Source organism: Rutilus rutilus (assembly GCF_951802725.1).
Source record: "Rutilus rutilus genome assembly, chromosome: 8".
Lineage (NCBI taxonomy): Eukaryota > Metazoa > Chordata > Actinopteri > Cypriniformes > Leuciscidae > Rutilus > Rutilus rutilus.
The window spans coordinates 33,926,458-33,951,591 of record NC_140222.1 but is presented as its reverse complement, the minus strand read 5'-3'; the positions used below and the strand labels follow the sequence as shown (position 1 = coordinate 33,951,591).

Below are 25,134 nucleotides of genomic sequence, written 5' to 3'. Positions count from 1 at the left end.
TCTAAAAATAAAGTGTTTTACAAATGTTGTTTACAATAGTTTTATGTTTACATTTTGCACATTAATCTCATTTACCTTCTTTTGTCACAACTTTTGTTTATTTTAGCAAGTTGTCTTAATATTTTAATGCCAAATGTGTAATCTGTTTTTGTTAATAAACTACACTTTAAAATGTAATTCTCGAACCCTCTAATTGTTGCATAGCTTCTGTCATTGTTGGGATACTCTGTTTAAGCTGGCAGCATTAACAATTTATATATCGAAATGTATATCGTTATCGCCCTAGACGGAACAAGCCGTGTGATGGATGGAAACGATCTCTCATGATGTTGTGTGTCCTACGCAGACAGCCTGCAGTTTTCACCACCCTCTGAATCAACTGCTGTTCAGCTATAGTGCAGCTGGAAAACTAAAAACAGCCCATAAGTCAACACACTTTGAATTGCACAGGTGTAAAAATGTATCATGAGCCTCTGAGGGAGTTTCGCTCTTTTCAGCTTCCTCAGGTAAAAGAGCCGCTGCTGGTCCTTCCCTACAGCTGAAGTGATGCTACTGCCCCAGGACAGATCCTCCGACACAGTGAGACCCATGAATTTAAAGTTGTTCACCCTCTCTACTGCCTCCTCATTAATGTTAAAGGGTGAGTGACCTAGGTGGTTTGATTTACTAAAGTCAACTATGATTTCTTTTGTCTTTTTGATGTTAAGTACCAGATTATGCTTTTTACACCACTCTGCCAGTAGTTCAATCTCCTCCTTGTGTGCCGCCTCATCGTTGTTTGTAATGAGGCCGAGCATGGTTGCGTCGTCAGCAAATTTAATGATGTGATTAGTGGGGAAGGAGGCGGAACAGTCATGTGTGTAAAGTGTGTAGAGAAGTGGACTGAGCACACAGTGATGTATAGTATTTGAATTAGTAACAAGCTTTCTCATTGGTCATTATGTATGTGCATGTACGTTCAAGGAAGTGTTCAGTAAACAGTCGAAACACATGCAAGTCTAGCGTGGCTTATGACATGGTGTTAGAAGCGGGATTTTAGCTCAGCAGACGTGTCAGATTGATGGTGTATTACCCCGTTAATCTGACACAACTGACAGTGACTCACTTTGCTCACCATACTAACAGGCGAGCCTGCTCGCGACACTTGCTTAGACCTTGGTGACTTTGTGAATGCGAGCGAGTACTTCATCTCTCATCTTTGTTGGGATTGCGATTCTTGTTTAAGAGAAGCCCTGTCGACTCGCTCAAAAAACCCTGTTGCCTAAAGTAGACTCACAAATCGACAGGCACCGTTTTACATGTTTAGGCCAGCCTTGCCGAACATATTTAAGCACACTTTGCAGCTCCTCCTCTTAGTGTTGTCAAAAGTACCGGTACTTCGGTACCAAGTTGGTACTGAAATTTTTAAAATGTGACGATACCAGCATTTCTGTAGTACCGGTAGTACCGAGTACCGGGTATATTCGGTACCCACTAATAGGCAGCTGCTTTCAGTCGCTCCCGTGTTTAACTACGCGCGGGGCTCCACACTTACTTTTTTACTAGGAGCATTGTAGCTGATATATACCACAATATATATATATATAGTGATTTGCGTTTGGTGCACTGTGGAGTGGGTAAAACGTTTTTTAATGGCTGGCTAACATATACCATTGACTCGCGCTAGCCTAGCATCAGCTAACTATCCAAATATAAGGACTGGATAATTAAAAAAAAAAAATGTCTCCACTGATGAATAACAACCAGGCTGACTTAAAAATGAGGTCCGATGTCAAAAATCCCGAACCACCCCTTTAACCCTTTAGGCGCCAAGGTTTTTTTGAAAAAATGCTGGATTTTGACATCAAAATTTCAAAAGCTTATGGCTTGAAAGGGCTTAAAGATAGAGATCTACTGTAAATTAGAAAAATGTTGGGGATGACTGAAAGTTTATGTGGGGTGTAAATATACTCATCTAATTTGCATATTATGACATCATCAGAGGGCGGCCCTCTTGAATTTCATAATATTCAGGAAATAGTTGTAACGATACTGACAGTCCATCCGGCCAGATGTTCTGAATTGGCGACTCCTGATTTACAAAATACAGCTCGTTTCCCCATTTGAGTAAACAAAGAGCATTCAGTTTACGATCCCCTTGGGGCATGTTGACCAGCGGGGGCGCCGCTCGGGCTAGGGCCCCCCCTGGCACATGACACATTTATAACAAGCCGAGCGTTGAGCAAAAGGGTCGACCGGTCCCTTGACTCAAATCTCGCCAACTCACGGGACTCACATCCTGACCCCCCCGAAAGGGTGGGGGAAAGGACAAGAGTTCACAAAAGCAGCCTGAATTCTGAATGACACACACACACACACACATACATATATACACACACACACACACACACACACACACAAACATCCTTTGTGTTTAACTTAATATCCTTTCAATGTATGTAACTCAGACTTGTATCTGAACTTCCTGTATGTATTTGTGATTAATGTTGTTTTGATCATATAGTTATGATATTCGAGTGTTCGGCTCTTACATGTATTTTTGAAGAATGTTCTCCCAGTAGAATCGCATCCCGTAACCCGATCTCATTGACCATTGGTCATAAAATTTTACCACCAAGCTCATCCAGCCCTATGCAAGAGAGACAACGGAAGCGCAACATTCCAATGCGACATTCTAACACACACACACACGCACATTGCCATATTTGGACTTCCACTAGTAAAATTTCATTTTACCAACTATTACGACTGTATAAAGAGGGTTCCGGGTGATTTGCATGTTCACCAGTGTGATATTAGAATAGGTGTGTTTTTGGATTACAGTAAGGTAATTTTAAAGTGCCTTTGTTCAACCAAAATAATGTATCTCTATGTTGCTATCTTTGTCAATATTCGTCCTTAGTATTGTTTTAATCCCCTTTGCACGACGAAGGAGATTTTTGATAAGAGACTGTGATAAACGTTATGGTTCCATGCGTTTTAATTACCCGAGCATAATATCATATTTTGCTCCCTCGTGATTCCACACGAGGGTCGGGCTGCTGATTCGTCCTTCACGAAAAAGGAGGCGTACACGGGACACTGATTAAAAAGTCCAAACCTTCTCTCATTATCTCTCTCTTGCTCTGATCGATCGCTCTGACCTCCTCATCTTCTGCCTCCTCCAAACCCAAGTCCGGACCGGCTTCGGCCTGCTTCTCTTTTCTTCTCTTTTATTTCTTTTTATAGTCTAGTTTAGTGTTCCTATTCGCCTCTGTTCATTCACGAGCTGAATGAACTTAGCCTGAATCATTCCCGGCAACTTCACCTCAAAGAAAGAGACTCTTTGAACCTCCCGCGCTCGCGCTCGCGCTCGCATGGAAGACACAGCACGCGCACGCCTCCCCTCAGACGACTCACGCTGTTTTTAAAGACACACGCAGGACTCTGCCTTCCTTCCTCATACAAAGAGAACCATATGCAAGTATCGATTATTGAATTGAACTTCTAAATGTGATTTCTTTGTTGTCTCTTAATTGGGTCACTGTCTGTGATTTTTGCCATAGCCTACTGCGATTTTTGCTTTCACTTCCGATCTCATCTCCTCTCTCTCTCTCTCTCTCTCTCTCTCTCTCTCTCTCTCTCTCTCTCTCTCTCTCTCTCTCTCTCTCTCTCTCTCTCTCTCTCTCTCTCTCTCTCTCATCCTTTTCTGTCATTCATATCTTTCTCTAATTCTGATCATTTTATTCTCTCTCTCACTGTTATTCGTTGTCTTGTATTGTTTAACTGTATTTTATGTACATAGACATACAATCCGTGTGTAACGTGTAGTTTGATATATTCCTTAGTTCGATGTATTAGTCCAATTATTAAATTCCATATGTCCTTGACTGACTCTGTTTTAATTGCCCTTGTAACGAAGTCACTGAAATGTCGATCTTAGCTACCCAGCTAACAATTTAACGTTCTGGGAACGTTAGTTTTTGGTTCCCAGAACGTTCCCTATTGGTTAGCCAGGAAAGTTTTCTTTACGTTAATAGAACGTTCCCTATAGGTTAGGGGAACGTTCCCGGAACGTTGCCGAAAGGTTCCCAGAACGTTCCCGCAAGGTTCTCGTAACGTTCCCGGAAGGTTAGGGGAACGTTGCCGAAAGGTTCCCAGAACGTTCCCGGAAGGTTCTCGGAACGTTCTCCTAACGTCTACACATCCTGATATGCCTGTACACAAATTATAGGTCTACAAACATATTCTACATTGTTTATTGTTCAAACACTTAAGAATCCTATGAATATATTATTACAATAAATTGAATTTACAGAAACTATCATTAATAAGTAAATCAATCAGTTTGTATTAAATAAATAAATCAGCACACAATCCATGTTTTTGTTGATTCATTGTTTAATTATCAACCTAAAATAAGTCATTAAAAACAGCGTTAGCAAAATGTATTCAGGAACAGTAATTTACATTTAATATTTCAAACATGAAAATATTTCAATAAATAAAACTGCACAAACATTTTAATTAAAACTATCTTTTGCAAACTGTAGCCTATAACTTCGGCTAAAAAGTTGAAAAAGTATTTATTTATATACAATATACATGAATGTGCCAATCTTCACACCGCTCAAAACATTTAAACTCCCAACACCATCTGCAAATTTAACAAGAAAATAAAAAGACAACGTGTTACATGGACACACAATCCCATGCCAAAATTCAAGCCCTGTAATGGCATTAATATTCATCTGGAGCAAATGAAAAGAGTGAGGTGGGATTGTGTGTCACAAGCTGTAGGAGATATGAGAGCACGAGCGCTGCTGGTATCATGTATTTATTCAGATATTTCAGCATCAATGTGTATAGAAAAAATTATATATTTCAAAACACTACATTGCATTTATTTATATTGCACTATTTATTATTTCAGACTACAAATCAAAAAAGGAATGTTTTATATAGGGGTACCCATTAAGCCTCTCTCTCTGAAGTCAAATAAAAAACAGAGAAAATAATATTTAAGTCTAGTGAACTCTGACCTGCGAATTCGCTCTACCTTTTATGTATAAGTCTCACCTCCAATGAAGAATTTGAAAACCTGTAACTGCTGTGTTGTTTATTAGAAAGAAAGTGAAAAAAAGTTTGAAACTGCTATCAATTTTTTTTTTTATCTCTGTGACTTTACACCTACAAATTCCACTGTCACAGGTGCTCAGTTTTGCTATAATGAAACCATCACAGAACATGGTAATAATCAGCCATCCATGCAAAAGCAAAGGTCGGTGTAGTTTACAGGTGCATCTGTCCAGGCCAACGTCTGATGCCTTGATGCCTTCCGCTGGAACCTGAAATAAAAAAAATAGTACAGTTCAAAATCTATCATACATACATCTCATCTGGTATCACAAATTATCATTCCAGGTTCACTTTAAGATATGCTCAATATTAGTGCTGCACGATATTGAAAAATTTAGAGTTTATTTAGAGATATCAGCCGTATGGTTTAGTGCATGCGCTAACGGCTCCAGGTTTGTATCTGGTAAATTACCCCACTAATAATGCCCAGAATGGTACCAAACTACTACAGTAGTACAAATAGGTTCTGTACTCATTAAACGAGGCATTGGAAAGTTTGTAAGTACATCAGGAGTTTATTTAAATAACACTTGCCTGACGGCGAATGCTACTGCTGATGTTGACGTCACTTTATGAGTACAGAACCTATTTGTACTACTCATTTTCCCCGACATAGAGCAGACCGGCACACAACAAAAACTGCTGTTCGGATGTTCCCTTTTCTGATATTTTAGCCTTCGTGACATTTTAATTAAAACAGAAGTAAGAATTTTAGTGTAATTTTAGTGTAAAAAAATTAACAGTAAACTCAGAGATCACCTACCGCTGCAGATGTGTACGGAAGTGAAAAGCGGAAATGCTTAGACCTCTTTCCGGTTCAACCGCTGGGCGCTCCGCATAACCCCTATTGGGGGGATTTTGTAGAGGAGTGAACCTGCATAGAAAATTACAATAGATAACAAGCATAGATAAATACAATAGAAGAAAAACACAGTTGAAATAAGCAGTGCATTATGTTTTTCAGTTAAATCTAACTTATCAGGTACAGAAATTGATTTATCAAAATGTAAAATAAGTCTTCAGTGTAAAAATAAAATAACTATAAAATTAATGTATCTTTGCTAAAGCTACAAGTCATTTTCTCTTTTGATGTTTGATCACCGTTGGCGACACAAACAGCTGCGGGTACGTTAGGCTGCTGTCCCTTTAAGACGAATGCGCAGAACTAATATAAATGACACGCATCCGTTTTCTTTCTGTTTAAAACACAAGACAAGAGGAAACTCGCCATTTTGACTTCATTTTGCGTGCACGTGTCTGTAAAAAAAAAGTGAAAGAGAACTGAATTCGGCTAAACTCACCTTCTTCATCTACTGACTGTGGATGGCATCAAGGTCTTGTCCTGAAGAATACAGGGCCAAACAATAGGGATTTTATCTCATCTGGTAACAAGAGCAAAGCCATAACTTTAAGAACTCTACTGATATATTTACCCCCTGATATTGCATTGGGGATATCAATTCAAACATTTTTAAAGGCTAAGAGTATGAGCCACAGCTGCCCAAGATATCAAGGGGTTGCAAATTAGTCATGGCTATAAACCTGCATGCATGGCATCTACTTTGTATTTTTTATAAAGCAATGTTCTATGCATTTGTCCATGTCAAATAAACATTAAATAAATAAATCTGTGAAAAATAACTGCCTAAAGTTGTCGACCCCCTGAACCGCATTTAAAAGTACAAAGAATTTCAGTATTGATCAATAGAAAAAATACATAAATACCTTTGAGTTGGACAGTATGGTGTCAGTCTCATTGGCCAACATAATTCAAAACAGACCTAAAGAAATAAAATAAAATATAGTAATCATCAGGATATCATGTTATCATAATAGTTAAATGAATTATTATAACTATGACCATTATAATATTGTATTAGTCGCCTATTATTTAGCTGATTATTTAGCTTACAGGCTTCTCAAGGACAATCTCACTGAAAAAACTTGGGGTTAATGATTTTAAAATGTGAGACTTATTTCAAAAGCATAAATCTTACAGACCCCAAACCTTTGAACAGCAGTGCACTGCATGTTTGAGGTGGTTTTGCTTACTAGTCATATGGTTCATAGAGATTTTCTTGGACAGGGAGTGCAGCAGGCCATCACAGCATGATGATCTAGGAACATAACATGCTGTTTGTCACAGAGCCAAAAACATTACATGTGATATGTTTATTACAAGGAACCAAGCTAGAACAGAGGTGAAATGCATAAAAGATAAATATATACAAATCTTAAGATAATATATTGTGAAATAAATGCATATGGAATTATCATCATGATTAAACAATAACTCACCCCTTGTTGTAGAGTTTTATTTTTTCTCTCGCTATTCTGAAATCACATTTTAGCAATATTGGTAAGTGACGTCACTGATTAAGTTAACAATACAGTGCATTCTTTTAGGTTAGCCTAAATAAATTAGCTTACTTCCCATTGACAAATTACCAGCAAAACTATCAAAAACTGTTATCTACACTAAATATGTGTTTAAAAACCCAAACTTTCATAAATAAGACCTCAACTTAACGTAACTTAGGCCTAACGTTGTCTTTTGAAAACGGTTAGCTAGCGTAGATGCTAACGGACTTTTTCAAAGACATAAAACCATTTTTTTTAAATAAATATTTAACAGAAGCGTGTCAATTACACGTAAGAAATGTGTCAGGGGCGTTTGTGTGTATTATTTGTGAGATTTTGTTGTCTAAACTTACCTGAAAGCAGTGAAACCAACAGCGAGAGACGGGAGTTTTGTTGTTTGTCAGTTGTCGATGACGTTTCCATCTGCTCTCGCGCAGCGCACGTGCTCCAGTGTTTGATCATGCGCATGCGCATTAAAACACTTCAAAGTCACGCAGCATTTAAATAAACATATAGAATTAAAATATATAACATAATTTAAAATATCATTAATAAAAAGTTATTGCGAATAGATCTGAACGTTGTTGGTTATCTTATAACCTTAGGGGACCGTACTGACGACGTTGTCAGTTGGTAATCTGCCTGTTAATAGTAAGTGATATTAAAACCTGCAGAGAACGTTCTGGGAAGGTTCTCTTTAGGTTATAAAAATTAAACCTAAAAATAACCTACAGGGAACGTTCTGGGAAGGTTCTCTTTAGGTTATAAAAAATAAACCTAAAAATAACCTACAGGGAACGTTCTGGGAAGGTTCTCTTTAGGTTATAAAAATAAAACCTAAAAATAACCTGCAGGAAACGTTCTGGGAAGGTTCTCTTTAGGTTATAAAAAATAAACCTAAAAATAACCTACAGGGAACGTTCTGGGAAGGTTCTCTTTAGGTTATAAAAATAAAACCTAAAAATAACCTGCAGGAAACGTTCTGGGAAGGTTCTCTTTAGGTTATAAAAATTAAACCTAAAAATAACCTGCAGGGAACGTTCTGGGAAGGTTCTCTTTAGGTTATTAAATAACAACCTGCAGGGAACGTTCCCAGAACGTTCTCTTTAGGTTATAAATTTAGACCTAAAAATAACCTACAGGGAACGTTCTGGGAACGTTCCCTTAATGTTATAAACATAGATCCTAAAAATAACCTACAGGGAACGTTCCCAGAACGTTCTTGTTTGGTTCCCAAAAAAATAACCAAACGGGAACATTAGGGGAAAAACAACTCTCTGTGTTTGTAAAATTAGGTTACTTAAATCGTACCAAGATAAAGCATATATATATGCTTTATCTTGGTACGATTTAAGTAACCTAATTTTACAAACACAGAGAGTTGTTTTTTTTCAAGGCCTGGGAGGGATACTCTTTCTTGTGTTTGTAAGAAGGATAATTTTCCTTGAGAGTTAAGTTAATCCTACATGTAATGTTTGCTGGACAAACAGATTGTTTGATTAATTTAATTCCATTAAAGTTATCCCATAACTTCGAGCTGAAATAAGACTTGATGTATTAATGACGAACCATACCCCGTTATGGTAATCATTCATATATCAATCTAGTTCAGCTGCGATAAATTAATATAACTGTAATATGCAAAATATTAATCATATTCATGATTATTAAAATTCCCTATAGATAATTTGAGCTAATATTAATATTAATGTACAACCCATTGTTGTAGTAGATACTGAACTGATGTTTGAACTTATTTGCATGTTTTATTTTTATTTTTATTATTATTATCCTCATTCCAAATGATGAGAAAAGAGGAAACCAACAATAACAGGAGAAAGTACTAAATTATTACTATACTATATACTATAGTAGTAAAACGCATGTGAACACTAGCCTACTTTTTGATCAGTTTATCAGTAATATTCAGAAAATTGTAGATATTGAATTGATGTTGGAATTTATTTACATGCTTTTTTTTATCTTCATTCCAAATGATCAGAAAAGAGGAAACCAACAATAAAATAGGAGAAAGTACTAAATTATTACTATATTACAATACTTTAGTAGTAAAACACATGTGAACAGTAGCCTACTTTTTGATCAGTTCATCAGTAATATTCAGGAAATAGTAGATATTGAATTGATGTTGGAATTTGCTGCCTTTACCTCTAGCAACAGCTCTCCTATGTACACTAAGACCACGTCCACCCCTGCCACCCCCATCCCCGTTGGGCACATGGTCAAAATGATCTGTTTGTGCTTCGTGAACACTCGCGCCTTGCGCGGCAAAGATGTACCGGGAGAGGCGCGGGCGGCACCATTGCGTGGCACCGATGTACTGGGAGAAGCGCGGGCGACACCATTGCACGGCACAGATGTACCGGGAGAAGCGCGGGCGACACCATTGCGCGGCACAGATGTACCGGGAGAGGCGCGGGCGGCACCATTGCGTGGCACCGATGTACCGGGAGAAGCGCGGGCGACACCATTGCGCGGCACAGATGTACCGGGAGAAGCGCGGGCGACACCATTGCGCGGCACAGATGTACCGGGAGAAGCGCGGGCGACACCATTGCGCGGCACAGATGTACCGGGAGAAGCGCGATCATTAGACGGCCGATCGTCATTTCCAAAAGGCAAATATTCCCCTTCAGAGTCAGAATCGGCGAATAACATTTGCAACACATCCTCACGGTACAAGTTTTTATTAGCCATTTGACGATTTTCTCTCACATATCTCACAATTGACTCAGACGCTCTGAACTGAACTGCTTCCGCATTAATGACACGATCGCTCACTTGCTCTGCTGTTTCCTCCCAACACTTTGAATAGGAACATGACGTAATTTTGGTCTTGAATCAAAGTATTACATGTCTGCCATCTAGTGGTAGGGAATACAAATGAGATATTACACCATATTAGGATCTACAGCCTGTTTTTTTAAGTCTGACGTCTTGTCGCAATTTTGCGACTTTGGCGCTTAGAGGGTTAAGCAATTTTGAGCGTGGCATGGTTGTTGGTGCCAGACGGGCCGATCTGAGTATTTCACAATCTGCTCAGTTACTGGGATTTTCACGCACAACCATTTCTAGGGTTTACAAAGAATGGTGTGAAAAGGGAAAAACATCCAGTATGCGGCAGTCCTGTGGGCGAAAATGCCTTGTTGATGCTAGAGGTCAGAGGAGAATGGGCCGACTGATTCAAGCTGATAGAAGAGCAACTTTGACTGAAATAACCACTCGTTACAACCGAGGTATGCAGCAAAGCATTTGTGAAGCCACAACACGCACAACCTTGAGGCGGATGGGCTACAATTGCAGAAGACCCCACCGGGTACCACTCATCTCCACTACAAATAGGAAAAAGAGGCTACAATTTGCACGAGCTCACCAAATTGGACAGTTGAAGACTGGAAAAATGTTGCCTGGTCTGATGAGTCTCGATTTCTGTTGAGACATTCAGATGGTAGAGTCAGAATTTGGCGTAAACAGAATGAGAACATGGATCCATCATGCCTTGTTACCACTGTGCAGGCTGGTGGTGGTGGTGTAATGGTGTGGGGGATGTTTTCTTGGCACACTTTAGGCTCCTTAGTGCCAATTGGGCATCGTTTAAATGCCACGGCCTACCTGAGCATTGTTTCTGACCATGTCCATCCCTTTATGACCACCATGTACCCATCCTCTGATGGCTACTTCCAGCAGGATAATGCACCATGTCACAAAGCTCGAATCATTTCAAATTGGTTTCTTGAACATGACAATGAGTTCACTGTACTAAAATGGCCCCCACAGTCACCAGATCTCAACCCAATAGAGCATCTTTGGGATGTGGTGGAACGGGAGCTTCGTGCCCTGGATGTGCATCCCACAAATCTCCATCAACTGCAAGATGCTATCCTTTCAATATGGGCCAACATTTCTAAAGAATGCTTTCAGCACCTTGTTGAATCAATGCCACGTAGAATTAAGGCAGTTCTGAAGGTGGAAGGGGGTCAAACACAGTATTAGTATGGTGTTCCTAATAATCCTTTAGGTGAGTGTATGTCAGTATCTCAACCAACATAATGGACCAATAAGACCGGACACCGCCGGGTCTATTAGTATGGGGAAATAGAACTGGCCAAAGGCAGGTTTTATAATAAAATGGATATGTGTTTGTGCACAGTGACATAACTCGTAGACAAGACCAGACACCATCGGGCCTTAATCATACTGAAAGTACCTTCGCGTGTAGGGAAGGTACCTCCATGTTATAGAACTTCAGATGGCAGATGGCATCCTCACGTGGCACAAGAGGAGCGAGGCGTTTGAAACAACGCTTGCGCTCTTTTAGATAATATTGACAGTAATAATTGAAAGGATATGCGTCAACGCCGGATGACCACAGGAGAACGGCGACAGGAGAAAAACGACTTCTGTGCTGAAGGCGTAGTCTGCTGTTTGCGGTTCGTTCAGGCTGTAAAGGTTTGTTTCAACAGCGAAGGCTTTCAGAGGATTCAGAGATGTGAAATTGTCGCTGAAGGAGTAAAATCTGCTAAAATGGCATTTTTCGGGGACAAATATAGGCTAAGGCCACACCCCCTTGGCCCTCGCCATTGGATGTGTAGTTGCCGTGGCACAGCTAAAGAGTGAGCCAGACACTCACTGTGCAGCTGCAAATGTGTTTTACATTTTAGGCTTCAGTATATCGAGGAAAAAGAGTTTCCAGACTGCGTATAGCTACGCAATACGAAGTGACCGTTCTCGAAAGGGAACCGGAAGGGAGTTTTTCTTACGTAGTAAACGCATCTTGATTTAAGAATTTTTTGATATTTTGACTGGTTTGTAAAGCTAAGTAAAAACAAGGCTAAGTAAGAAAAGCATTTTTTGCAGTGCAGTACATTCATTCATTGCACATTTTTATATAATATCGCAGATGCAGAACACATGAGTAAGGCCAATGTATCTGAGCGGGAAGGAAAGTGTGCCTCGCTCTCACACTCGGTCTGTGAGTTTTTGTGTTGTTTCCTGGACACAAACCTGTGAGAACCATCAAAGAGGAGTTTCACAGGATTGCAGGTCAGTGGTGGAGAAATCAGTTTAAATGAGGCAGTTTAAAGCTACAATATGCAAGAATTTTTGGCCTCTAGAGGGCGCTACATTCCAAACAACAACAACGGCGTAGCTTGATGACGATGTGAAGGAGCGTGGAATGATGGGAACTGTCGTTTTAAACTCCACCGTGGATGTAAATCAGTCAGACGAGAATCGAAAAATCATGTTCATGGATGAGGCTAAGTTCTTTTTTTATAATGACATGCTTTTTGCGGCGAGGGGGGCGTGGTTCAGCGCGGTCTGTAATGGGAGAGAGAAGAGACGAGCAAGTAGGTCAAGTGCAAATGACGAACACCTGTGTCTTATTGCCGTGATCCGCGTGGAGAGACCGCTTTTAAGCCGCGCGCTGGAACGAGAGAGAGACTGAAGAGAAAATTGGACGCAGAGAAAGAAAACCGGTGGATCCGAGCTCTCATTTTTGAACTGTTTTGTGCCGTTGCGGTTGCCACGGTGAATGCGCGTTGTGCACGACTTTTGTTTTGCTTTATTTTAATAAAGTACGAGTCCCAGTCACGCCAACCCCTGTCTTCTTCCTTCCTGACTCTTGAACCTCATCACACTTGTATTTCATTAAAATGAATTAACCGCAAGAAAAGTAAGGTTTAATACTAAATTGGTTATCATAGATATTACTGTATGTTGAATTCATTGTTGTGATAACGCGGCGCAGCTTTACGTGTTCTAAACAATTGTTGTAAAAGTACATTCGAACATACCCACATCATTTGCCAAAATACTGATTAATCTTTATGTATAACACATGCTATATTTATTTACATGGCCATAAACACCAGACGTGATAAACAATGTCAATAAACTAAACACAAATCAAAAGCAATAATACTTCCCTTACATAAACATAACTATTACCGAATGCTACATTTGGAAAATATAAAATTAAGCATACTTTGTCGACAGAACCAGCTGCAATCGGTAAAGCATAATTGTGTTCCATAACGACTGCAAGAAGCAAGCTAACGTCTGTTGCTTGATAGACGCTACAACTACAACTTCCGCATTTGTCCAGGACTCCACACAGTACGAGCGGAAACCGAGGGTAACGCGGATATGACGCAATTGACTGGCGACTCCCAGCTCCCCCCTGCTCTAACGCCCCGTTTCCTTGGTTAAAAATCGCAATTTTCTCACGATTTAAAAATAGTTGGAAACATTTGGGATATTGTAAGTAATCAACTTAACAAAATATATAACACTGGCCTTGAGATTATCGGATATTTTAATGCAAAATTCTTGCATATTGTACCTTTAACTGAGGCTAATCTGATAAATGACGTTCACTTGATAACATCTTGCTGTTACCTCTGAAAGTAACCAAATAATTAGAATTTCCTTTAGGATTTCCAGTGTGGTTGGATGTATTGATGACACACATAATCCCATCATCGCACCTTCTGAAAATGAAACAGATTACTGTATGGAATGGGAAGATGCCAGATGGAAGGGTAGAGATATATGCCATAACCAACATCACAGCTGTTAATACACAAATTTACAATTTATTCGGTCATCTTTTTTTCCTTCAAATACAAAAGCAACTAATTATTTTTCCTGCTGGATTTTAATATTCTTCCAGTATTGTGTATCTCCTCTTTTGTGTATCAGTGGTATATTGTGTATCAGTGGTGGTGCAGGTCCAGCCTCTGTTGGCAGAGTAGAAGTCAAATGTTAATTTCATTAGCCTAATTAAAAAAAAAACGTAACAGAGCATTATACTACATGGAAACCACTGCGGCACATTGAAATAGACACTGAATTAGATTTCTTTAGTGTCAAATGTTTGTAAAGTCATGTAGCCTACTGCCATGAACCTTTTATGCTTAAAGTTTAAACTGATTGAATTATGGTTTTAATGCTCATTTTAATTTGCCTGTGGGATACCATTGAAATGAGTATTAGTTCAATAGCTTACCTTTCTGTCAGTTTTCACCTGATAATATAACAGTATTGAGAATTATTGTTGTGAAGCATCAGAGTCAGAGAGATCCATTTGCAGCGTGATTTATTGAGCAGAGTAGTCAAACAGGCAATGGTCAGAACCAGCAGATACAGATAATCGTAGTACAATACCAGGCAGTAGATCAGGGCAGGCAGCAAACAGTCAGAGTCAGAGATCAAAGCAGAGGTAACGTACGCAGGCAGGCAGCAGCAGACAGGGCGATATCCAGAAACGAGTAGGGTCACAAAACGATCAGGCAGTCACAGGAATAAACGCTCAGAAATGTTTACAATAGCAAAACAAGACTTCACTCAGTGTTGTGTGAGTGTGGCTTAAATGAGTGTTTGAACATGAGGTGCAGGTGTGTGTAATCAGTGCAGTGCAGGTGTATGGTGTGATCAGTCCAGGCCAGGGAGATGCATGATGGGAAATGTAGTGAAAAAGTCAATATTCAGGCGAAGGTGCTCTCTGATGGCTGGAGAGGGAGGTTACAGAAGCTGTGTCCCAATGTGAAGGCTGCATCCTCCGAAGGCCGTATTTGAAGGCCGATTGCGTCACAGCGGCGCGACAAAGGACGTCCCAATTCAAAGGCTGCATCCTTGGAAGGTCGCATTTGAAGGCCGATTGCGTCACCGCGGCTCGATGAAGGCTGTCCCAATTCAATTCTGCATCCTTCGAAGGCCGTAATCGAAGGACGGTTGCGTCATCGCGACGCGACGAAGGCTACCCTGATTCAAAAGCGACGCCAAATGCACCCTTCGTTTCCCCGTGAAAGGAAGGATACATAAATGGACACTTACCGGCCTATCCTACCCTATTCTACCCCATAAGTCATTGCGTGCCGTTGACGACAGCATTTATTTATTTATTTTTAAAGGTGGCCGAGACTAGAGATCGGTGGTGGACAGCAAATTCACATTTAAATGTAAGTATTATGTTGACTAGAAGAACTAACTAGCACTATGAGCACCATTCTCTCTAGAACATTGGATGTTGTTGCACCTATTAAATTAAAAAAGGTCAGAGAGAAAAGTAAAGCACCATGGTACAACAATACTACGCATGTTCTAAAGAGAGAAACCTGTATTTTAGAGCGTAAATGGAAACAAACTAATTTAGAGGTCTTTAGAATCGCGTGGAAAGACAGTATGTCACGTTATAAAAAGGCCCTAAAAGCAGCCAGGGCTGAGCATCTCCGCAAACTAATAGGAAATAACCAAAATAATCCAAGGTTTTTATTTAACACCGTGGCTAGACTTACAAATAAACAGACGTCACCCGAACAAAATATCCCGTTACAGTTCAGTAGTAATGATTTTATGAAGTTCTTCACTGAGAAAATAGAAAGCATCAGAACCACAATTGTAAACGTTCAATCTTCAATTGCGCCTTATAATTCAGCCTTAATTATCACCCCGCAAGAACAATTACAGTGCTTTACAACTATAGAACAAAAAGAGTTAAATAAACGTATCACTTCATCTAAAACAACAACATGTTTATTAGATCCTATACCAACTAAGCTACTGAAAGAAGTGTTACCTATAGTGGAAGAGCCTCTCCTCAATATTATTAACTCGTCTTTATCTTTAGGTCATGTTCCAAGAACATTTAAACTGGCAGTTATAAAACCTCTCATTAAGAAACCACAATTAGATCATAATAACCTAGCAAATTATAGACCCATTTCAAATCTTCCATTTATGTCTAAAATGTTAGAAAAAGTGGTGTCCGCTCAATTGTGTTCTTTCTTGCAAGAAAATGATATCTATGAAAAGTTTCAGTCTGGTTTCAGGCCGCACCATAGCACTGAAACTGCGCTCGTTAAAATCACAAATGATTTACTTTTAGCTTCTGACCAAGGCTGTATCTCAATACTAGTTTTACTTGATCTTAGTGCTGCGTTCGATACTATAGATCACACAATACTCTTAGATCGACTACAAAATTATACTGGTGTTCAAGGACAAGCATTAAGCTGGATCAGATCATACTTATCTGACCGCTACCATTTTGTCTATTTAAATGGAGAAAAATCGATCATAACTCCAGTAAACTATGGAGTGCCGCAGGGATCTGTGTTAGGCCCTCTGTTATTCTCAGTATATATGATGCCACTTGGTAATATTATAAGGAAACATGGAATTAGTTTCCATTGTTATGCTGATGACACTCAAATATATATTTCATCACGGCCAGATGAAAACGCTAAATTATCCAAATTGACAGAGTGTGTTAAAGATATAAAAGATTGGATGACGCGTAATTTTCTTTTATTAAATCCAGACAAAACAGAGGTACTAATCATCGGCTCAAAAAACCGCCCACAAAACCTCTCGCAATACAACTTTAACATCGTAGGATGTCCTGTTACTTTATCCTCTACAGTAAAAGACCTGGGTGTTATACTCGACTGCAACCTGTCTTTCGAAAATCATATTTCATATGTTACAAAAACTGCCTTTTTCCACCTTAGAAAAATTGCTAAGCTACGTAATATGCTATCAGTTTCTGATGCAGAAAAGTTAGTTCATGCATTCATGACCTCGAGACTAGATTACTGTAATGCCTTATTAGCTGGTTGTCCTGCATCCTCAATAAACAAGCTACAGTTAGTCCAGAATGCCGCCGCTAGAGTTCTTACTAGATCAAGAAAATATGATCATATAACACCGATTTTATCATCACTACATTGGTTACCTATAAAGTTCCGTATTAATTACAAGGTATTGCTACTGACTTATAAAGCCCTAAACGGCTTAGCTCCAGTCTATTTAACGGATCTTCTATCGCACTATAATCCATCGCGCTCTTTAAGATCACTAAATTCAAGGCTTTTGGTCATACCTAGGATATCCAGATCCACCAAAGGAGGGAGAGCATTTTCACATTTAGCTCCAAAACTCTGGAATAGTCTTCCTGATAGTGTTCGTTGCTCAGACTCGCTCTCCCAGTTTAAAACTAGATTAAAGTCGCATCTCTTCAGCCAGGCATTCATATAATATTTTTAATCTTACAGTTCAAATTACAATCCGGCCTCTAGTTAATAAACGCCAGAGGAGAACTGGCCCCCGACTGAGCCTGGGTTCTCCCAAGGTTTTTTTTTTTCTCCATTGGGTCACCTGATGGAGTTTTAGGACACCAGTAGGTCACTTGATGGAGTTTTTCGGTTCCTTGCCACTGTTGCCTTTGGCTTGCTCAGTTGGGGATATTCTGGGGATATTTAATTTAATTTGATTTTATCAATCAATAAATTCCACTAGAAACAAACCTTGTTGTATTATTTTAATTTAATACTGTGAAGCTGCTTTGGTACAATCTGTATTGTGAAAAGCGCTATACAAATATACTTGACTTGACTTGACTTGACTTGTTACAATTTTAAAATATGTAAGCTAGGCTATAGGCTATTATAGTTTGGATTATTTTTTATAATATGCAATAGTCCTAATAAATGTAATTTCAACTATTTCTGAAGTGCTTCTTTTATAAAGAACACCACTTTCTAGCATAAAACAGTGAAACAGTGCCTGGACAATAGAATATTTGATTCTCGAGCCATCGATATCAACCAATTCAGCATCATCGCCACGGACAGCGCCGGGTAACGTCGCACGCAAGAAGGTATATCTTAAGAAGCTTTCTAAGGTATAGTTCGGGGAACACGCCTAGTAATGGTATACCTTTAGTTAAGTTATACCTTACGAGTCTTCATAGTGCGCTAAGAAACAACGTTATCGGGAAACCCAGCCCTGATCTATTCAAGGATTGACTTCATCTTTACAGACAAGAGAATGTTACCATTACTCAGATTATGTGAATACACAGGTAGAGTCATTTCTGACCATGTAGTGATCACTCTCTGCTTTCAAAACAACATGCCATCACGGGGTGTGTAGAGATTCAACTCTAGATTACTGGCAAATTAGAAGTTTGTTGAATTCTATCTAATCAGATATATTACTTTCTTGTAACAAACCACACCGGTATGACTGACTGTAACTTCTGGGAGACGTTGAAGGCAAAATCATTTCATACAGTGCGGGCACGACACAAAAAAGGAATGGAATTGGGCAATCAGATTATCTCAAAGATAAACATAGATCAATAGCATTCTAGATCCCCCACCGCTGCCCTATATAAGGAGAGAGGAGTATTACAGTCAGAGATACCTTAACCATGGAGGCAGAGGAGAGGTTATATCTGAGATCTAAACAGCAAGAATTTTTTGTTTGCACTTTTTTGCCACAGTGAACAGGATAAAGTCATTCTTCAACAATCCATATCAACAGTGAAGATCGAACAAGCTGTTTGTTACATATTCCCTGTGTGTGTTCCTGACCTGGACTTTTATATTGAAGTGTATTCTCAGAGTCAGTCTGGCAGTCAGTAATTAGGGAAATTCATTCAACATCTGTTTGTGTCAGGTATGGATCACTGCAATTTAAGATAATCCATAGGCTACACTTTTAAAGAGTAAACTGGCAAGAATATTTCCAGAAATATGACATGTTCTAGATGTCCCAGAGAAGAGGCCACTTTGGGTCATATGTTCTGGACATGTCCACAGCCGGCGATGATGGAGGGAGGAGCCATGGAGGAATGGAGGAATGGAGGAATGGAGGAATGATGAAGAGGGCCGCCATGGGGATGATAGGAGGCAATGACGGCGTGGATGGAGCTCACATGCATTTTTAATTATTGCATGCTGGGTTTGTCTTGACCATTGAAACTTGCTAATTCTCCATATATAATTAAAAAATACTACAAAATAAAGGTTAAGGTCGATGTCTTCATGGCCACACTAAAGCAAGACATCATATTCTGTGGAGAATATACTGCAGTTTCCTCTTCTGCCTCCAATAGGCTGATAGTGATAGTTCTCCACAATCTAAACCAGTTGAACAACTCTGATACTTTTTATAGTAAACCTTTAAATAGACTGTATATTCAGTGTCTACAAAGTGTAGGTTGGTTATGACGAGAAGACTCTTATTTGGAATTCAAACATTCTTTTCAGAGAATCCTTGTGGTGTGTGTTTTTCCCATGTAAGGGAAGTGTATACCTAATTTTTTATTTATTTTTTTGGCTATGAGAAAACATTTAGTTTTATTAAATTATTAAAATATCCAATATAAACACCCAAATAAATATCCAAAAACTTCAACAGATGAAAAAGAGCCTCTTTTGAATATACCTGTGTGGAATATTTTTAAATTTGTATTTTGTGAGAGTTATTAAGAACTCTCAAATGGGGGACTGTGGAATAACAAATTTAAGAATCTATTTCAGATATGCTTCCTTACATAACATCACGGTGAAGAATATTGTATTTAGCTTTTAAGGTTAAGATGACTCTTACACCAATGATTCTGCTCAGCAAAGTTACAATTCCTGTTTCACCTTTTGTCTTTAATGGCTCTTGGAGCCCCAGCCCCAGACGTTGAATAGTTAGGCTGATTGGATTAGGATCTATGCGTATGAATAGTTATGCTGATTGGGTCTGTTTCTCTTGAGCAAGCCAGATAACCTGCCTAACCGGTTTTCACTTGATAGAATCAAATCATCCCTACATTTGCATGCTTTGTTTGCAACAAGCCCTGTCAGCCCTGTCCACCTCCAAAAGCTATCATTTATGGCACTGAGACAGAACAGAATGAGTCAGCTTCTTTTTTTATTCAAGAGAAATATGATGAAACAAACCATAAGCACTGCGGATAATACAGCTGATGCAACACAAATATATTTACACTGTCTGCTTCTCCTGGCTTAGTTGTTTAGTTTTTAGTGGATTTGTTTTCTGTTTCCTATAATTTTCCGATAATTTACATACAGCAACATTCAGACTATAGAGCATCACTAGATGGTCAAACACTTATTGTATTCAGATTAAAAAAAAAAAAAAAAGATTAAAAACACTATATATTAATCAACCAGTTTTGCACACTATTAATCAACTGTACAGTCTCCTGTTCAGAATAAGGGTTTGTGATGAAACAAAACAGTGTAAGTTCCTGTAACTCGAGCAGTAGATCATGACACTAGTAATAATAACAGTCAAAGTTTGATTCCCACACAGACGGGATAAGATGTCCTTGTTGTTAAATGATCTCTTGTTTTGTAAGTGATCATAGGGATCATTAGATTTAAATAGAAACATGATCAGGCCTATTTATAAGCTATTTTAACTATAGTGAGATCCGCCTCACTAACTGGTGTTTAACAGGTTTTACTAGTGAGGACATGTTTTGAATAGTGAAGGATATTCTGGACGTCATAAACAGTAGCAGTCTTTATTTCACCTGTTTCACTTCAACATTTCTCTGAATGATGTCTTATATTCCTGCTGCCATTGAGTCTATTAATACATTGTCATGTCTTGACTTTAGTTTATAATCACTGCACATGGCAGGACAAGATTTCAGAGCTTCCAATAACATCCTCCTGATCTAGAGAAAAATGAAAGAGAGAGAATTGAAAACAACAGGGAAATACAGCCTGACCTTTTCATGAATTTGCCTTTCAAATGAGCTCAAAAGTAAGACTGTACAAGAAACTGTATTCTCTGATGGGGGGAGAGATTCAGAGATATTTTTAGGGTTGAGATTGTTCATTTACTTTGAGGTGTGGTCTGATGCCTTTATCTGATGTTACATTTACTCATAAGGAATTGTGCTTGATGAGGAAACTCTGTCATACGTGACCCACATGAGAAAAGCCCAATTATTGTGATTGTTCTGGTGCTGAGATTGAGATTGAGATTGAGATACGGCTGGAGCTTTTAGAGGCCATTCAAACCCTCACAGGTCCCTCAAAGAGCCCCAGTGCACTGCCCAAAACACACCAAGCGTCAGGAAGGGGTTAGTTGTTTTATATAAATGTGTGAACAAAAATAAAATCACATATCAGAGTCTGATGTGCTGTTTTTTTTTTTCCTTTTCTTTTTTTTAAACCAGAAACCACATTTCTGCTTTCACACTTCGGATAAAAGCATCATCCATATGAATAAATGTAAATGCAAAACATTTGGTGTTAGTAAAAAGTATAAGATTATAAATATCCAAACAATTCTGACAGACGCATTATTTCATCAAAACTATTTATTGGGTCTTGATCATCATGAGATCATGCAAATACAATGAAACTATACTCCATGTTTCCTCTGTTTATACGTGAAAATATTGAAGTGCATTAACAATGTAACAATTCAGTTCCAGCAAATAAAACATTATTTTCAAGATGAATGTTTACATAATTTAAGGCAGCAACATATTGACAGACTCACTTGTCTTTCAACCAAAAATGTACCTTTTCAATTCTGAATCAATCCTATTCATTCTGTTATACAGTAAGAATGCAGTACATAAGGCAAGAATAAGAATGCAGTGTCTACATTGCAACGGTACCAAAAATATCCCAAGCTAATTGCTAATATCCCAACAATATAGCAACAAATAGCAGCAAGCAACAATGAAAACTATAACTATAATTACAGATGCAATGCCAACCCAGAGCCAAGGCAATGATGTCCACACACTGTCTGGTTCTGTTTCTCCTTGGTTTTCTCGTTCAGTCGATATGGTTCCTTTTTCTGCTGTTGATTCTGCAAAAAGTTTGAGAGAAAACATTACCTTAAAGAGATAAAGGCAACAGACCCGTCTATAATTTATATACAGCAGCATTCAGACTGAAACATCACTATAGTGAACATTAAATATGGATCATTTCCTTGCAATATTTAGATTTTAAAGCAAACTACTTTGTTTTAATTAAAAACTCAATGCCCTAATCTACTAGTTTCACACACCGTTGATGATCAGCTGTACAGTAGGTTTTTCAGATGAGTGTGTGATGAAGCAGGTGTATTCTCCAGCATCAGCAGAAATAAGTTTGTGGAGTTTGATGGAGAAGTTTCCTCTCTCATACTCCTCTGGAAAAGTTTCAATTCTGTTTATATACTCTGGATCCTGTTTCTCCTGTGAACGACTGCCTTCAGTTATATCACACACACTCTTGCTGCTGCCGTTGTGCCTCCAAAACACATTAATATCTTGAAGTTTAACATGTTTAGTGGAAGAACACAGCAGGAGAACAGAACCACCAATAACAGCCTCTACTGTTTCCTGCAGAGACACTGAAACAATAGAAACTTTAATTGTAAATGTACTTTAACAGTCAGTTCATTTAACTTTTAACTGTAATTTGTTTAAGTGCTTACCTTTGTTTATCAGCACCACAAACACACAGATGAAGCCACAACTGCAGAAACAGAAAAAAACAATTTATTTAACTTAATTTGGTTCAACTTGAATAGTACGGTACAAACACTAAAGTCATGAGTTTGATTCCCACATAACACACATAATAAAGATAAGATAGGATAGGTTGTCCCTCCCATACTTAGTTTTATTACTGATCACTGATGTCACTCAATTAATCTCTAAATATGTTTCAAACTGGCAGTAAATGTTTTTAAGTGGGCAACTTTACCCTTCTTATCTTATTGGTAAAACCTTGAATTCACCACAAATCAAACCACTATCAAATAAAGCTCCCTGCAACTTACCAAAAAATAAAGTAAATGTGCTAATGCTAACTGCTCTTAATCAAAATAATAGTTAGAAGAGATAAACAATGCATATAAACTTTATAATCATTACTTAACCAATTCATATTTAATGTTTTAACAACACTAAAAAATCCCTTGTAATTCTCGTTTAAATAAAGCATTTGACAACCAAAACACAGCAGGACAAACACGAACACGAGCAACAAGCTACATCAGACCTTCACTGCTGAGAAGTACATGTGTGTGCAAACAGCGTTTCATTCTGCATTCAGCAAACATACCTGATTATCATGGTGGACCAATATTATCAATATATGTTTTATTTGACTATATTGCATAAAATGCTTTTTTAATTAGGGTGAAATACTACTTTTTCACCAGAAAGTATCGTAGCTCTACAGCTTCCGCACTCATGCGTTCTACGTATAACATCAGACGTAATTGACGTCAACAGAAATCACGTGAATGATCAGACATGCGCAGATATTCGTTCATCTTAAATTTACTTCGGTAGGCTATAATCAAGACTCCTGATCTTCTGCTGAATCACCATTATTAATATAATGTTTCTGATCTTAGTCATTGAATCTCTAATCATCTGTCTATCATATATGCACTTTAATTCATCAATAAAAGATATGAGAAAAAGCTTTTCATTTGATCTTTATTGTTTATTCTATTTTAAAAGCATTTTATTTATCATTTTCATTGGTTAGATTAGACTGTAAAAAAATATCTTCCAGTTTAACAGTGTGCCAACTTTGTATTTCATTAAGTGATAAAATGTTAATATACCTACTTTAACTTTCAAAATGTGCCTTTCCTTTAATATGTACCAATAACCACCATAATAAAACAGGAGGCACAATAGAAATGGCCTGGTAATAAAACATGGTTAATACTCATATAGACGGTGCAAAGCAAAAAACACCATCAGGGTAACACACAACACTAAAATAATGCAATAAACATGTATTAATTTACATCAAATATCAGTCAAAACACACCAATGTACATTACTGATAAGAATTATTTATAAAAATTGTAATCATATATGTGTAATGTTTTTACTGCCTAAATTACCTGGTAATTCATAGGTTTTACTTGCCAAAACCATACATTTATTTCACCATTAAATTACATATAATATGATGTTTAAAAACATGAGCAGGTTTTTTTTTTTTTTTATCATGTATAGAAAACCAATAACATGTTTTAACTTAAATGTTTTCATGTTTTAACACAATAAAATATTGTACTAGTTTCACTGAAAAATCATCAAGTTTGACGTATAATAATAAAAATAAGCTGGTCTTTTCAGCAGGATGCTATACTCATCCTTCTGTCTGATGTGACGTTTGATCCAGTATTAGTGAAATGAACAGCAGTAAATGAGTAAATGTTCTCAGACTTACATGAGTATCTGAGTGAAGCTTCTTTCTTAAACTCCTCTGAGAAAACACTGTGTTCTGGATCCTGATCCTCAACTGAAACATTTCTCTGAATGATGTCTCATTTATTCCTGCTGTCACTGAGAAGAAAAAGAGAGAGAATTGAATTTAAAAGCCTAGCTTGTAAAAATGGTTTTCAAAAATGAATTAACAAATGAATCTTCTACAACAGATATTGCCTGTTTCTTTTTCATATCTGATCTCAGTCCAGAAAGATCTTCCTCACAGTTCCTCTCTCTTGTTTTCATCCTGACAGACTGAACAATCTCTGAGAGACTGAGGCTGATATTCTCTGACATCTGATAGGAGGAGGAAGAGACTGATGGGAGGAAGAGACTGATGGGAGGAGGAAGAGACTGATGGGAGGAGGAGGAGACTGATGGGAGGAAGAGACTGATGGGAGGAGGAGGAGACTGATGGGAAGAGAAACTAGAGTACAAGTAGTTCTCTTACGAGAGTTCTCTCGTACTGCGTCTTAGCTAAGACGCTGCGGGAAAAGTCTCTTTTCACGAATATTGAAGCAAAAAATTATCCTTAATTTTAATATTTGTAAAACGCATTTGCAGTAGTATACAGC

General features: G+C 38.2%; 2 long non-coding RNA genes across 4 annotated transcripts; both read right to left on the bottom strand.

The window, feature by feature from the left end:
- Window positions 1–4,957: 4,957 nt before the first annotated feature.
- On the bottom strand, window positions 4,958–8,078 carry LOC311296222. 3 transcript variants are annotated; one of them, XR_014628528.1, is made up of 7 exons: window positions 7,833–8,078; window positions 7,417–7,452; window positions 7,171–7,235; window positions 6,844–6,899; window positions 6,420–6,460; window positions 5,882–5,992; window positions 4,958–5,327 (listed from the first exon to the last, which is right to left on the bottom strand). It is a non-coding gene; the product is annotated as an uncharacterized lncRNA (long non-coding RNA). The 3 variants fall into 3 exon arrangements; XR_014628529.1 differs by lacking the exon at window positions 7,833–8,078 and having other exon boundaries at window positions 6,420–6,500; window positions 7,417–7,806; XR_014628530.1 differs by lacking the exon at window positions 7,833–8,078 and having other exon boundaries at window positions 7,417–7,804.
- A 13,547-nt stretch (window positions 8,079–21,625) lies between these two features.
- On the bottom strand, window positions 21,626–24,816 carry LOC311296199. The gene is made up of 4 exons (XR_014628520.1): window positions 24,522–24,816; window positions 22,756–22,796; window positions 22,345–22,671; window positions 21,626–22,140 (listed from the first exon to the last, which is right to left on the bottom strand). It is a non-coding gene; the product is annotated as an uncharacterized lncRNA (long non-coding RNA).
- Window positions 24,817–25,134: the final 318 nt, after the last annotated feature.